This window comes from Oncorhynchus clarkii, unplaced genomic scaffold (genome assembly GCF_045791955.1).
Source record: "Oncorhynchus clarkii lewisi isolate Uvic-CL-2024 unplaced genomic scaffold, UVic_Ocla_1.0 unplaced_contig_1596_pilon_pilon, whole genome shotgun sequence".
NCBI lineage: Eukaryota > Metazoa > Chordata > Actinopteri > Salmoniformes > Salmonidae > Oncorhynchus > Oncorhynchus clarkii.
In genome coordinates this window covers 91,568-109,210 of record NW_027258033.1, presented here as the reverse complement: position 1 = coordinate 109,210, position 17,643 = coordinate 91,568, and the positions used below count along the sequence as shown (strand labels likewise).

General features: G+C 38.3%; 1 pseudogene; it reads right to left on the bottom strand.

Annotated features, from left to right (window-relative positions):
* Positions 1-9,142: 9,142 nt before the first annotated feature.
* The window catches only part of LOC139394601 (scavenger receptor cysteine-rich type 1 protein M130-like), a 30,818-nt pseudogene continuing 22,317 nt past the window's right edge, over positions 9,143-17,643 (bottom strand).

Below are 17,643 nucleotides of genomic sequence, written 5' to 3'. Positions count from 1 at the left end.
ACTGTTGTTGTTGAAGGAGCGTCCCGTCCACTAGATTATACGTCACACTGGCAGCGTCGCCTGAACCTAAAAGACGCACATCGCCATCTGCTGACTGGAGTGGCAACGCAGTTGAGGAATTTAATTTATTTAATTAAAGTTGATTATTATATTAAGTCGTTCAAAGAAAAGCATGTGTTAATTGATTCGTTTTTAATGAGTGATAATTTAAAACAAACTCTAGACCCACTACATATTTACATTGAACCATAGTTCTGACATGGATCATTTTGACCCCAGAGGCATATCTTTTATCACAGCCAAAATGTGGTTTATTCAATGTTTCATGACTTTGTCAATCAACTTGTTCTTAATACATCTAAATCCTGGTTTAGTGTTTCTGTATCAATATGGACTTTTAACAAATTAAAATCCTTTGGAGTCATTTTGACTCCAGCCAAAATCACCTTTGATAAATAGGACGTTTATTTCAAATCAAATCAAAATCACATTTTATTGGTCACATACACGTGTTTAGCAAATGTTATTGCAGGTGTAGCAAAATGCTTGTGTTTCTAGCTCCGGCAGTGCAGTAATATCTAACTAGTAATATCTAACAATTTCACAACATATACCCAATACACACAAATCTAAGTATTTGAATGTAGGTTTCTCCGTAGACATGATCCATCCCACCAGAGGGTGGAGGGGCACCTGTATCAGTGGTTTCGACCATATAGACACCTGCAGACACACAGTATAGTGCCTCCCATGTTCTCTCCTAAGATTGGACTTTCTATACCACGTATCACCTAACTGTGTACAAAACTGCCAATGATAGAAAACTCTTCCAGTGGTATACAGTGTATTCATTAAGTATTCAGACCCCTTCACTTATTCCACATTTAGTTACGTTACAGCTTCATTCTAAAATTGAATAATTTCCCCCCTCATCAACCTACACACAAAACCCCATAATAACAAACCAAAAACTGGTTTTTAGACATTTTTGCCAATGTATTTACTTAAGTATTCAGACCCTTTGCTATGAGACTCGAAAATGATCTCAGATGCATCCTGATTCCATTGATCATCCTTGAGATGTTTCTACAACTTGATTGGAGTCCACCTGTGGTAAATTCAATAAATTAGTCATGGTTTGGAAAGGAACACACCTGTCTATATAAGGTCCCACAGTTTACAGTGCATGTCAGAGCAAAAACCAAGCCATGAGGTCAAAGGAATTGTTCGTAGAGCTCTGAGACAGGATTGTGTCGAGGCACAGATCTGTGGAAAGGTACCAAAATTGTCTGCAGCATTGACGGTCCCCATGAACACAATGGCCGCCGTCATTCTTAAATGGAAGAAGTTTGGAATCACCAATACTCTTTCTAGAGCTGGCCACCCGGCCAAACTGAGACATCGGGGGGGAAGGGCCTTGGTCAAGGAGGTGAACAAGAACCCGATGTTCACTCTGACAGAGCTCCAGATTTCCTCTGTGGAGACGGGAGAACCTTCCAGAAGGACAACCATCTCTGCAGCACTCTACCAATCAGGCCTTAATGTAGCAATGATTAAATTGTCAACATTTATTTCAATGGACAATTCTGTGAACTGTTCTGTGAAATGAGTTGGCTAGAGATGATTTGCAGGAGCTTGCAGGGATTTGTAGGCATGTTGTCTACTTTGATGCTAATTAGCATTTTCGAATCTGAGAGTAGAGAGAGACATCCCCATTAGTTCCTGCCAAGACAGCAGCTACTCTCAATGGGGTTTATTATGGATCCCCATTGGTTCCTGCCAAGGCAGCATCTACTCTTCCTGGGGTTTATTATAGATCCCCATTAGTTCCTGCCAAGGCAGCAGCTACTCTTCCTGGGGTTTATTATGGATCCCCATTAGTTCCTGCCAAGGCAGCAGCTACTCTCCCTGGGGTTTATTATGGATCCCCATTAGTTCCTGCCAAGGCAGCAGCTACTCTTCCTGGGGTTTATTATGGATCCCCATTAGTTCCTGCCAAGGCAGCAGCTACTCTTCCTGAGGTTTTTATGGATCCCCATTAGTTCCTGCCAAGGCAGCAGCTACTCTTCCTGGGGTTTAATATGGATCCCCATTAGTTCCTGCCAAGGCAGCAGCTACTCTTCCTGGGGTTTATTATGGATCCCCATTAGTTCCTGCCAAGGCAGCAGCTACTCTTCCTGGGGGTTTAATATGGATCCCCATTAGTTCCTGCCAAGGCAGCAGCTACTCTTCCTGGGGTTTATTATGGATTCACGTTAGTTCCTGCCAAGGCAGCAGCTACTCTTCCTGGGGTCCAGCTAAAATAAAGGCAGTTATACCATTTTAAAATCATGACAATAAATTCACAACACACTGTGTCCTCAGTCACCTTGTCCCAGAGAGGTTTACATGGTTATCAAAACATCACACCAGGGTGAGTCTAAACAAAACACAGCCCTGTGGGGAAAATGAATGGAACCATCTCCCTGTTTGACCTCTAGTTGTTATGGATATTATGACTCTACAGAGACACACAGTGGACCTGTCAAAATATGTACCATTGATAAATCACACTTTATTTAACCTCAATGTCATCTTGTGTTTACATGGCATTGTAGATTTTAGCTGTATATAGGATGTATTCTGGATGTTTTCAGTGTGTTTTCAACCCTTTCAGACAATGGATTAATCACAATTAAAAATAGTGCACTAACATTACACAAAGTGAACTCAAGTCTGACAGCCCAAACAAACACACACATTCTCAGTCAAAAACACAAGTCAGAACACAGCCTCTCGATTCTCTCATGTGTTTTCAGGTTTTCTGACTGGGAAAATGTCTTTCCAGAATGAGAGCAGTGGTATGTCTTCTCCTCCTGTGTATTTGTATGTATTCTTTCATGCTCTTTCAGGTACCTTAACCGGGTAAATCTCTCTCCACACTGGGAGCAGCGGTACATCTTCTTACCTGTGTGTGTCCTCTCATGCTTGTTCAGGTTTCCTACATGGCCAAAACTCTTTCCACAATGGGAACATTGGAAAAGCTTTTCCCCTGTGTGTCCCCTCTCATGCGTTTGCAGGCTCCCTAACTGGGTAAATGACATTCCACATTGGGAACAGTGGTAAGGCTTCTCTCCAGTGTGTATTCTCTTATGTGTTCTCAGGCTCCCTAACTGAGTAAAACTCTTTCCACACTGGGAGCAGTGATGTCGTCCTGCTGGTTTGGACGTCTCGGGGTCTGGTTTCCCTGAAGGACTCTTCCTGCTGTCAGAAGGAGAGTCTGGTCTCTCTCCTGACAAAGACAAACAGATGATTTAATTAAACAGAGACCTGAATGAAACCTCCACATAATAAAACTTCCTATGACATTTAATCTAGACTAGATCCCTCAATCACCTGAAGTCACTTTTCACAAGTGTTATTAAAGCCACTACAAAATGCAGGTCTCTGTGTGTTCTTAGTCAGAGAGGCCTATAGAATGGTCTAGAATGTCATTGTATGTTGTAGCGTTTACACCAGTCCAGCCTACGCTTGACACTCTAGCAATGATAAAGTACTTTATGATAACGCCAAAATTAAATAAACAATTTGGTATCATTTTTATTATGGAAGATTGAATAGGTGTGCTTCAAACGGTTTGCTTGTAATGATTTGTAGCCATCGTCTCGACTACCTGTGCATGAGTGTCCATTCAACTCAGTTTCCCTACCTGAAAAAACGCCATTCCGTAAAGTGTTTTCGCGCACGCAAATTCAGGAAGAAACCGAAGAGCAGATGGCCTGACCGCGTTTTGCGACTGTCGGCTCACTTGACCGCAGTCAACGACGGGCTGGAAATCGCCTCCAGTTTAGTACAGTGGAATTGCAGTATTGAATGAAGGCAAGTCCATTCCGTGAGACATTTAAGTTGTGATTTTGGGTGCAAATCCATTGTTAAAGTTTTGTTGTTGGCCAGCTTCTTGATGGTATTCACATCTTACAGTGTAGCTTTATCAATTCCTACATTAAAAAACGGCATTTAAGCTCAGAACTAGAGTAGAATGCCGTTTTAAAACCACGTATCAGTTCAACAACTATTTTCAAGACAGGACTTACTGGTGTTACTCAGATCTTCTGTCTCCTCCTCTTCTTCCCTCTCCTCCTCCTTCAATATGACAGTTATCTCTCCTTCATTCACTCCAAAAAAAGTATAATCGTTTTCTTCCTCTTCTTTCTGTGTAACAGCCTCACCCTCGACTTCTTCGTTTACTGTGACATCCTCCTCTTCATTCTCCTCTTTCACGACAACGTTCAGCCAAATACCTTCTTCCTCCTTCCAGCAGACCTCTTTTTTAGCAGGAGGGCAGCAGCTTGCTGAGCTCATGTTCGGGGATGTTAGCCAGCTAACCTAGCTAGTTAGCGACTAGCCTAGTGATAGGCTCATTTATCAAGCCAGCTACCGTTACCTGACTAAACGGAAATATGACATGAAATGGGGAAACTAGTTAAAAGACAGAATTATGTTCCAAATACAGAAGTAAATATTGACCGAAGCAGTCTGAACAGCTTGAACGTTTCCGCTAGGAAGCTACCGAGGTGGCTGACGAGATGTTGTTGAAGAAGCGTCCCGTCCACTACATTATACGTCACTCTGATAGCATCGCCTGAAAAACGCATATCGCCATCTGTTGACTGGAGTGGTTAACGCAGATAAATGTTTATTTTATTTCCAGACAAAAAGTGCATTTTTACATTTCTTTCATTAAATAATAATATAATAGTCAGACAACTGCAGATTTGTAATAAGTATGAATTTAAAACCTACTTCCACATTCTACCAACCCAACAGATGTTTCTCCTACAGTGAATATTAACCAATGAGGTGGGTCTTTCCACAATCTACCAACCCAACAGATGGTTCTACTACAGGGAATATTAACCAATGAGGTGGGTCTTTCCACATTCTACCAACCCAACAGATGTTTCTATTACAGTGAATATTAACCAATGAGGTGGGTCTTTCCACATTCTACCAACCCAACAGATGTTTCTACTACAGTGAATATTAACCAATGAGGTGGGTCTTTCCACATTCTCCCAACCCAACAGATGTTTCTTCTACAGGGAATATTAACCAATGAGGTGGGTCTTTACACATTCTACCAACACAACGGATGGTTCTACTACAGTGAATATTAACCAATGAGGTGGGTCTTTCCACATTCTACCAACCCAACAGATGTTTCTCCTACAGGGAATATTAACCAATGAGGTGGGTCTTTCCACATTCTACCAACCCAACAGATGTTTATACTATGAACACTTTCAGGTTCATTGAAGTTAAAAGCCTAAACAGGTTTGGTCATTATCAGCTATTGGAGCGTTGAAAGATGATGCACAACAACGGTTTCTTCCACGAAACCACGACAACAATAACCACCGCAGTCAAAATAACTGTCAAGTTATTCTCCATCGAAACGACTACCGCTACAATCGACCTGTTCGCAACACATGGGTATTGGATCTAACCTCATTGATCTATCAGTAAGATATGTTTACATGGGTATTGGATCTGACCTCATTGATCTGTCAGTAAGCTATGTTTACATGGGTATTGGATCTGACCTCATTGATCTGTCAGTAAGATATGTTTACATGGGCATTGGGATCTAACCTCATTGATCTATCAGTAAGCTATGTTTACATGGGTATTGGATCTGACCTCATTGATCTATCAGTAAGCTATTTTTACATGGGTATTGGATCTGACCTCATTGATCTATCAGTAAGCTATGTTTACATGGGTATTGGATCTGACCTCATTGATCTATCAGTAAGCTATGTTTACATGGGTATTGGATCTAACCTCATTGATCTATCAGTAAGCTATGTTTACATGGGTATTGGATCTGACCTCATTGATCTATCAGTAAGCTATGTTTACATGGGTATTGGATCTAACCTCATTGATCTGTCAGTAAGCTATGTTTACATGGGTATTGGGATCTGACCTCATTGATCTATCAGTAAGCTATGTTTACATGGGTATTGGATCTGACCTCATTGATCTGCCAGTAAGCTATGTTTACATAGGTATTGGATCTGACCTCATTGATCTGTCAGTAAGCTATGTTTACATGGGTATTGGGATCTCAGCTATAGTCTAATCCAGCAAAGGAGTCCTACCAGCTAGCAGTGTAACGAACCTTGTAGGAAAGTACTACGTGGCTCGGGTGGAAGATCAGACCTCACCACCATTTGACTGATGTTGGGGGCGTGTCTGAAGACTCCCCGTGGGATTCTTTAAAACCTCTTAAAGAGGCTGCAATTTTTTGCAGCTTTTTGTTAAAAATCGCGCAAAATGTCAACGTCCTGCTACTCATGCCAGGAATATAGTATATGCATATGATTAGTATGTGTGGATAGAAAACACTCTGAAGTCTCTAAAACTGGTTAAATCATGTCTGTGACTATGACAGAACGTGTGTAGGAGGCAAAATCCCAAAGAAAACTGTTCACAAAAAAACACACAAACAATATCCCTCCGCCAGTCTCTGTATTGTCTATGGCAAGGGAAAACAGATAGCGTCCAGTTTACAATGCCTACAGCTTCCACACGATGTCGCCAGTACTGGCGATTGAGTTGAAGTTTATCCTTGGTGAGATGAGGAATAGGCACTTCCTGTCTTCGGGTACAATTGTGGCTGGTATTGGAGCGGCCATCACAAAGCCCTGACCTCAATCGTATAGAACATTAGTGGGCAGAACTGAAAAAGCGTGTGCGAGCAAGGAGGCCTACAAACCTGACTCAGTTACACCAGCTCTGTCAGGAGGAATGGGCCAAAATGCACCCAACTTATTGTGGGAAGCTTGTGGAAGGCTACTTGAAACGTTTGACCCAAGGTAAACAATTTAAAGGCAATGCTACCAAATACTAATTGAGTTTATGTAAACTTCTGACCCACTGGGAATTTGATGAAATGAAAGCTGAAATAAATAATTCTCTCTACCATTATTCTGACATTTCACATTCTTAAAATAAAGTGGTGATCCTAACTGACCTAAGACAGGGAATTTTTTACTAGGATTAAATGGCAGGAATTGTGATGAGATTAAATGTATTTGGCTAAGGTGTATGTAAACTTTGGACTTCAACTGTAGGTACCGTTACTGTGTTAAAAACAGAAGCAGTTGTGGGACTGATGTGTGTGGTGTTAAAGGGGAAATCTGACATTTGTTTCTAAACATTGGAGTAAAATAATAATGACAGCTTTGTTATTGTTTCAACTGCAGATTGGTTGTTTATTGTGTGGCTTTTTTAAAGGGGCAACCTGGGTTTTAAACAGAAACAAAATGGCAGCCCAGAGACCTGAGCTGTGTTGGAATACTCATACTAACTGTACTATTTGTGACGTACATTGAGTTTGTAGTATGCTTATTGGTCGTAGTATGATATAGTTGGTTTAGCCAAAAGTTCCCTGGTATGCAAGCATTTCTAAACTTTTATTCACTTTCATGGGGTATTGTGATGTCATTATGGGGTATTGTGATGTCATTATGGGGTATTGTGATGTCATTATGGGGTATTGTGATGTCATTATGGGGTACTGTGATGTCATTATGTGGTATTGTGATGTCATTATGGGGTATTGTGATGTCATTATGGGGTATTGTGATGTCACTATGGGGTATTGTCTGAAGATAGTAGCCAAATAACATTTTACTGGTTGAAGTCGTTTTTAAATATAAAGTAGTACATTTTCGACAAAACCAAACATTATATTAATCAGGACATTCAAATGAACCTTACAATTATAATCCAAAGTAGTGTGAAAAGCACTCATAAGCAACCTGGAAATGGAGGCTATATCTGCTGTCAGCCTATGAGAAGTCCCCTGAGTTTTCCCCCACGGGGGTGAATTAGTGAATAGACACAGAAATTAATGTGAGGTTCCTTGAGTAGCATCCTGATCTTACACTGATAGTGTGTTGTCATATTCAGAATACATTGTGGAAAAACTACAATCTCTGCTCACCTTTTTGCTCCAGGCAGATATACAACATCCATAACTAGGGGTTTCTGCATTAGAAGGGAGTTGTTTCTGCATTAGAAGGGAGGGGTTTCTGCATTAGAAGGGAGTGGTTTCTGCATTAGAAGGGAGGGGTTTCTGCATTAGAAGGGAGTGGTTTCTGCATTAGAAGGGAGGGGTTTCTGCAACCAAATTGCATGTGCATCGCCCTTGTTGCAATTTTAGCAAACACAGAAAGGGGCCTATATAGAAGACCAAAAGTCATCTGGCACACTGCTTAGGATGTCAACAACTTTTACTTTTTTCTAGCCTAAAATCATTGATGTTACTACTAATGTGAAAAAAATACTAAATATGACTTGTTGCTCACTTGACTGTCTTCAGACGATTGTCAAGTAATTTTAACATTCTTTACAGACGTCAATTGTTGTACAACATCATGGCTACGCTGTTGGCATCACCTTTTACAGTGGATTTCTGCTGTTGTGGGCCTTTAACCATCTGTCTGACTTGTTGTTTACACAGGAGAGAGATGTGACTACTAAGTTGACGAGGCAGAGAAGAGTCTCTCCAGATCATATCACCTCAAGAATCACCAGCAGAGACCCACAGGGAATAAATCTCATTGCTTCTCAGACCGTGGGAAAGGTTGCAAATCTTCATCAGAACTTAAAATACACCAGCGAGTACACACAGGAGAGAAATCTCACCACTGTTTTGATTGTGGGAGAGTTACTTAAGATCAGAATCACTAAAAGTACACATGAGAATTCATACTGGAGAGAAACCTTATAGCTGTGATCAATGTGGGAAGAGTTTTACTCAGTCAAGCTGCCTGAAAACTCACCAGAGAATACACACTGGAGAGAAACCTTATAGCTGTGATCAATGTGGGAAGAGTTTTACTCAGTCAAGCTGCCTGAAAACTCACCAGAGAATACACACTGGAGAGAAACCTTATAGCTGTGATCAATGTGGGAAACATTTTACTCACTCAAGCTGCCTGATGGTACATCTTGAGAGCACACAAGGGAGAGAAACCTTACCACTGCTCTGACTGTGGAAAGAGTTTTGTTAGTTCAACAGATCTAAAATCACACCAGAAAATACACACAGTAGAGAAACCTTATAACTGTACTCAATGTGGGAAGAGGTTTAATCACTCAAGCTGGCTGATAGTACACCTGAGAGCACACACAGGAGTGAAACCTTATAGCTGTGATCAATGTGGGAAGAGTTTTGTTACATCTAGGCATCTAACTATACAGCAGAGAACACACACAGGAGAGAAATCTTACAGCTGTAGTCAATGTGGGAAGAGTTTTTTTCAGTCAAGTAGCCTGATATCACACCAGAGAACACACACAGGAGAGAAATCTCATAGCTGTGATCAATGTGACAAGAGATACTCTGATAAAAGATCTCTGATCAAACATCAGAAAATACATTAATGATGGAGTTGTTTCATGATATCAATGAATTAATGTCACAATGTAGAATGTTTTAACATTGTAGTAGGAGTATTTTAATGATGTCACAATGTAGAATGTTTTAACATTGTAGAAGGAGTATTTTAATGATGTCACAATGTAGAATGTTTTCACATTGTAGTAGGAGTATTTTAATGATGTCACAATGTAGAATGTTTTAACATTGTAGTAGGAGTATTTAATGATGTCACAATGTAGAATGTTTTAACATTGTAGAAGGAGTATTTTAATGATGTCACAATGTAGAATGTTTTCACATTGTAGAAGGAGTATTTTAATGATGTCACAATGTAGAATGTTTTAACATCGTAGTAGGAGTATTTTAATGATGTCACAATGTAGAATGTTTTAACATCGTAGTAGGAGTATTTTAATGATGTCACAATGTAGAATGTTTTAACATCGTAGTAGGAGTATTTTAATGATGTCACAATGTAGAATGTTTTAACATTGTAGTTGGAGTACAAAGGATGTGAATGTGTTAAAAGTCCATATTGATACAGAAACACTAAACCAGGATTTAGATGTATTAATAGAAGTTGATTGACAAAGTCATGAAAAATGGAATAAACCACATTTTGGCTGTGATAAAAGATATGCCTCTGGGGTCAAAATGATCCATGTCAGAACTATGGTTCAATGTAAATATGTAGTGGGTCAAAATGATCCATGTCAGAACTATGGTTCAATGTAAATATGTAGTGGGTCAAAATGATCCATGTCAGAACTATGGTTCAATGTAAATATGTAGTGGATCTAAAGTTTGTTTTAAATTCTCACTCATTAAACACGAATAAATCAACACATGCTTCTCTTTGAACAACTCAATACAATATTACACTTTTATGAAATAAATGAAAATAAACTTTTGGTTCCTCAACTGTGTTGCCCCTCCAGTCATCAGATGACGATGTGTCTTTTTATTTTATTTTATATATTTATTTTTTGATTCAAAATACAGACCAACAATTTACATTGTTACATCATACAAAACAGAACTAGTATTAACTAGAAAATACTAAAACACACAAAATATCAATGAAGTAATAAAAAAGTAACTATTTTAGTGTAGTTGTTATCACTCTGAAAAAATCTATAATGATTCAGGAAAATGTTATTCTTGTTGTTATTCACTAGGGTTAATGTTTTAATAAAATATTTAAATTCAATCAGAAAAATTTGTAATTTTGGTATAGAATTTTGGAATGTTTGTTTGTGAATAAAGTATTTGGCAACAAGAATAAAAAAATGCACAATAATTTCAATGGTCTTGTTATCATTGCAATAGTAACATATTATATCCTTCATGTAGAACATGGGCAGTGTTCATAATGGTAACATATTATATCCTTCATGTAGAACATGGGCAGTGTTCATAATAGTAACATATTATATCCTCCATGTAGAACATGGGCAGTGTTCATAATGGTAACATATTATATCCTCCATGTAGAACATGGGCAGTGTTCATAATGGTAACATATTATATCCTCCATGTAGAACATGGGCAGTGTTCATAATGGTAACATATTATATCCTTCATGTAGAACATGGGCAGTGTTCATAATGGTAACATATTATATCCTTCATGTAGAACATGGGCAGTGTTCATAATAGTAACATATTATATCCTCCATGTAGAACATGGGCAGTGTTCATAATGGTAACATATTATATCCTCCATGTAGAACATGGGCAGTGTTCATAATGGTAACATATTATATCCTCCATGTAGAACATGGGCAGTGTTCATAATGGTAACATATTATATCCTTCATGTAGAACATGGGCAGTGTTCATAATGGTAACATATTATATCCTTCATGTAAAACATGGGCAGTGTTCATAATGGTAACATATTATATCCTCCATGTAAAACATGGGCAGTGTTCATAATGGTAACATATTATATCCTTCATGTAAAACATGGGCAGTGTTCATAATGGTAACATATTATATCCTTCATGTAAAACATGGGCAGTGTTCATAATGGTAACATATTATATCCTTCATGTAAAACATGGGCAGTGTTCATAATGGTAACATATTATATCCTTCATGTAAAACATGGGCAGTGTTCATAATGGTAACATATTATATCCTCCATGTAGAACATGGGCAGTGTTCATAATGGTAACATATTATATCCTTCATGTAGAACATGGGCAGTGTTCATAATGGTAACATATTATATCCTTCATGTAAAACATGGGCAGTGTTCATAATGGTAACATATTATATCCTCCATGTAAAACATGGGCAGTGTTCATAATGGTAACATATTATATCCTTCATGTAAAACATGGGCAGTGTTCATAATGGTAACATATTATATCCTTCATGTAGAACATGGGCAGTGTTCATAATGGTAACATATTATATCCTCCATGTTAAACATGGGCAGTGTTCATAATGGTAACATATTATATCCTTCATGTAGAACATGGGCAGTGTTCATAATGGTAACATATTATATCCTTCATGTAAAACATGGGCAGTGTTCATAATGGTAACATATTATATCCTCCATGTAAAACATGGGCAGTGTTCATAATGATAACATATTATATCCTCCATGTAGAACATGGGCAGTGTTCATAATGGTAACATATTATATCCTCCATGTAGAACATGGGCAGTGTTCATAATGGTAACATATTATATCCTCCATGTAGAACATGGGCAGTGTTCATAATGATAACATATTATATCCTCCATGTAGAACATGGGCAGTGTTCATAATGGTAACATATTATATCCTCCATGTTAAACATGGGCAGTGTTCATAATAGTAACATATTATATCCTCCATGTAAAACATGGGCAGTGTTCATAATGGTAACATATTATATCCTCCATGTAGAACATGGGCAGTGTTCATAATGGTAACATATTATATCCTCCATGTTAAACATGGGCAGTGTTCATAATGGTAACATATTATATCCTCCATGTTAAACATGGGCAGTGTTCATAATGGTAACATATTATATCCTCCATGTAAAACATGGGCAGTGTTCATAATGGTAACATATTATATCCTCCATGTTAAACATGGGCAGTGTTCATAATGGTAACATATTATATCCTTCATGTAGAACATGGGCAGTGTTCATAATGGTAACATATTATATCCTTCATGTAAAACATGGGCAGTGTTCATAATGGTAACATATTATATCCTCCATGTAAAACATGGGCAGTGTTCATAATGGTAACATATTATATCCTCCATGTAAAACATGGGCAGTGTTCATAATGGTAACATATTATATCCTTCATGTTAAACATGGACAGTGTTCATAATGGTAAATAAGTATCTTGCAAGGTTTTCACAAAATTATGACACAGATTTACATCAAAGAACAAGTGGGACAGATTCTCACCTTTTTCTCAGAAAACGCAGATATCATCAACAGCCACACATGTGGACATCATAGAATTACATGGATATATCTGATGTAACATGTTAAAGTGCCCTTCCTTAACGTTGTTTGTTCTACAGTATTTGTAAGGCCTTAACCAGCCACACATGTGGACATCATGTGGGGGGGAATTGTGCAGGAAACATATTTTCCAGGCCATTAAAGCTTGTTGTTGAAACCTAACTAACTTTGAGAGTTTACTTAGTGTAGAATTGCTTCAGTTATCTGGTGTTGAAAAGTCCCACACCACACCTTACCATCCCATGGGTAACGGCCAAGCAGAACGTCTGAATCGCACACTGGGTGGGCGAGACTACTGGGTTTCCACCCTTCTTCTTGATGTTCGGACGCACCTCTAGGCTGCCGGTAGATGTTATGTTTGAAAGTGTGCTGTTGGATGGGGACACAGTAGATGTGGATAAGTAGGTCCAGTCTCTGGATGGGGACACAGTAGATGTGGATAAGTAGGTCCAGTCTCTGGATGGGGACACAGTAGATGTGGATAAGTAGGTCCAGTCTCTGGATGGGGACACAGTAGATGTGGATAAGTAGGTCCAGTCTCTGGATGGGGACACAGTAGATGTGGATAAGTAGATCCAGTCTCTGGGTGAATTAAATATATTGAATCAGTATTGAATCAGTATTGATCAAACATCTTTTCAACCAGTTGATCTTGAAAGTGTTATTTATGTCACAAAGTCCAACACTTCCAGACCTCCTTCAGCTCTTTTATTAGAGGACTGACTCTTTTAGTTTGTGAGATGTATTTTTCCAGATGAAGTCAAAAAAGGTCTTGTTGATCTCTTTACAAGTAGCAGGATTTACACATAAAGATAATGAGGGGTACACAAAACCAGACAGTCCCTCTGCCTTGGACAGAAGTTCTCTCCCAAGTATAGAAACATCTCTTTGTAGACAATTATTACATATATTTTGGGTTTTCTTAATTTTAGGAGAGAAATTCATGTGTTGTCTGACTAAGTGTTTTTTGACAGATGTATTCCTAAATATTTAACACAGTCCTTTACAGGAATATTTTATATTTCTTTATCATCAGAGTCAAATAAACATAAGATTTCTGTACTGTATAAACACTGCTAATCCAACAATAGTGTAGGTGTCTGTACTGTATAAACACTGCTAATCCAACAATAGTGTAGGTGTCTGTACTATATAAACACTGCTAATCCAACAATAGTGTAGGTGTCTGTACTATATAAACACTGCTAATCCAACAATAGTGTAGGTGTCTGTACTATATAAACACTGCTAATACAACAATAGTGCTAGGTGTCTGTACTATATAAACACTGCTAATACAACAATAGTGTAGGTGTCTGTACTATATAAACACTGCTAATCCAACAATAGTGCTAGGTGTCTGTACTATATAAACACTGCTAATCCAACAATACTGCTAGGTGTCTGTACTATATAAACACTGCTAATCCAACAATAGTGCTAGGTGTCTGTACTATATAAACACTGCTAATCCAACAATACTGCTAGGTGTCTGTACTATATAAACACTGCTAATACAACAATAGTGTAGGTGTCTGTACTATATAAACACTGCTAATCCAACAATAGTGCTAGGTGTCTGTACTATATAAACACTGCTAATCCAACAATAGTGCTAGGTGTCTGTACTATATAAACACTGCTAATACAACAATAGTGTCTGTACTGTATAAACACTGCTAATCCAACAATAGTGATAGGTGTCTGTACTGTATAAACACTGCTAATCCAACAATAGTGCTAGGTGTCTGTACTATTTAAACACTGCTAATCCAACAATAGTGCTAGGTGTCTGTACTATATAAACACTGCTAATCCAACACACTTGAATTAAAAGGGAACTACTCTCAAAAATGTACATATCTTAGATTTTCCCCAAACCTCAAAGTGGTCTCCTGATGTGGTGTAAGTATTGTTATGGACTTAGAACATACAATTGATTGTTTTTCTGTTTAAAAAAAGTCTGACTTTGAGAACAAAAACCTGAAATTGAATTTGTGAATTTCTGACTCAGTTTCTCTGTTTCAATAAAAGGTCTACTATTATCCTACTGAACAGTACAGCTTGGGTTGGTCTACTATTATCCTACTGAACAGTACAGCTTGGGTTGGTCTACTATTATCCTACTGACCAGTACAGCTTGGGTGGGTCTACTATTATCCTACTGAACAGTACAGCTTGGGTTGGTCTACTATTATCCTACTGAACAGTACAGCTTGGGTTGGTCTACTATTATCCTACTGAACAGTACAGCTTGGGTTGGTCTGACTGTGAAAGACCAATATGGGGTTCATCATTTAGGTCATTCAGAGTGTGTATCACTGTTTCTCGTGCTTTTCACACAGGGCGCCTTTCCTTCGCTGAGAGGGCCGTTTGGAAAATGTTTTACTAAATTAGAGTACTGTATACCCACTTCTCCAGGCACCACGACACCACTGACCTACACAACAGCTTTCAACATACCAGTATTCAGTTTGGAAAATGTTTAGCTAAATTAGAGTACTGTATACCCACTTCTCCAGGCACCACGACACCACTGACCTTCACAACAGCTTTCAACATACAAGTATTTTGTTAGTTTGGAAACTGTCAAAAGAAATGCTGGTATAAATTATACAATATTAAAATATGTCATATTATCCATTTATTTTTTTGTACTGTTGTACTGAACTACAGTGCTAAAATAATAGATATCCTCAAAGTTGAGCTTGTCTTTGCAGGGGGACTCTTATTTAGAAATACAATGTGATTTTCTTGGATTTTTTAGATTCCGTCTCTCACAGTTGAAGTGTACCTATGATAAAAAATGACAGACCTCTACATGCTTTGTAAGTAGGAAAACCTGCAAAATCGGCAGTGTTTCAAATACTTGTTCTCCCCACTGTATGTACTACTGACAACATCATAACAATAATCTGCATCATAAGGTTAACAACAACAAAACAAACAACAACAACCAACCAAAATGACTTGAGAAAAAGATAACCCCTTTATTAAAAAATGTTTAAAAACACAAAGAATGAACAGATGATTATAATAATACCTGGACTAATAATGGAAACACTTCAAGATAAAGAATCTAAGAGACACTAAATAAGATAAAGAATCTAAGAGACACTAAATAAGATAAAGAATCTAAGAGACACTAAATAAGATAAAGAATCTAAGAGACACTAAATAAGATAAAGAATCTAAGAGACACTAAATAAGATAAAGAATCTAAGAGACACTAAATAAGATAAAGAATCTAAGATACAATAAATAAGATAAAGAATCTAAGAGACACTAAATAAGATAAAGAATCTAAGATACACTAAATAAGATAGAGAATCTAAGAGACACTAAATAAGATAAAGAATCTAAGAGACACTAAATAAGATAAAGAATCTAAGAGACACTAAATAAGATAAAGAATCTAAGATACAGTAAATAAGATAAAGAATCTAAGAGACACTAAATAAGATAAAGAATCTAAGATACACTAAATAAGATAGAGAATCTAAGAGACACTAAATAAGATAAAGAATCTAAGAGACACTAAATAAGATAAAGAATCTAAGAGACACTAAATCAGATAAAGAATCTAAGAGACACTAAATAAGATAAAGACATGAAGACAAAAGCAAAAATCAATACATTCTGGACACAAAACAGACGTAATTGAGATCTCTCTTAAAATAATTATTAGCCACATGTTACCCAGAACCCCATGTTACCCAAAACCCCATGTTACCCAGAACCCATGTTACCTGGAACCCCATGTTACCCAAAACCCCATGTTACCCAAAACCCCATGTTACCCAAACCCCCATGTTACCCAAACCATGTGTTACCCAAACCCCATGTTACCCAAAACCCCATGTTACCCAGAACCCCATGTTACCCAAAACCCCATGTTACCCAAAACCCCATGTTACCCAAACCCCATGTTACCCAAAACCCCATGTTACCCAAACCCCATGTTACCCAAAACCCCATGTTACCCAAAACCCCATGTTACCCAAACCCCATGTTACCCAAAACCCCATGTTACCCAAACCCCATGTTACCCAAATCCCCATGTTACCTGGAACCCCATGTTACCCAAAACCCCATGTTACCCAAACCCCCATGTTACCCAAACCCTGTGTTACCCAAACCCCATGTTACCCAAAACCCCATGTTACCCAGAACCCCATGTTACCCAAAACCCCATGTTACCCAAAACCCCATGTTACCCAAACCCCATGTTACCCAAAACCCCATGTTACCCAGAACCCCATGTTTCTCTGGTGGTAATAACCAAACTAAATGAATAATGGTGGTTGCAGTCACTCCTTTTAGATTTCTTCCAAGGTTCTAGAAAGATAAACTAATTCTGAACTTGTTATTAAAATTAGAACCACTTCAGGTTTGTCACCACATTTTAAACACCAGTCCACTGCTGACCATCGATTTAAAACACAAAACTGACCTAAGATCAGCATGTAGGGTCAGCTTCATTCTACTCCTACTCCGTCCCCTGGGCTGCTCTCTCCTCTCCCGGTCCAGCTTCAGCTCTGGAGCTCAGAGAGACCATCTCCATGGCATTGACATTAAGATCCATGCTGCTCACCCTGTTCACTCTCTTCTGCCTCCTGGTGGGCTAGGGAGACACAGCACCAACAGTCAGACATTTACTCTCTAGTATCTCCATTCTCTCCCTCCCTCTCTCTCCCTCTAGTTTAAATGACTTGTAACG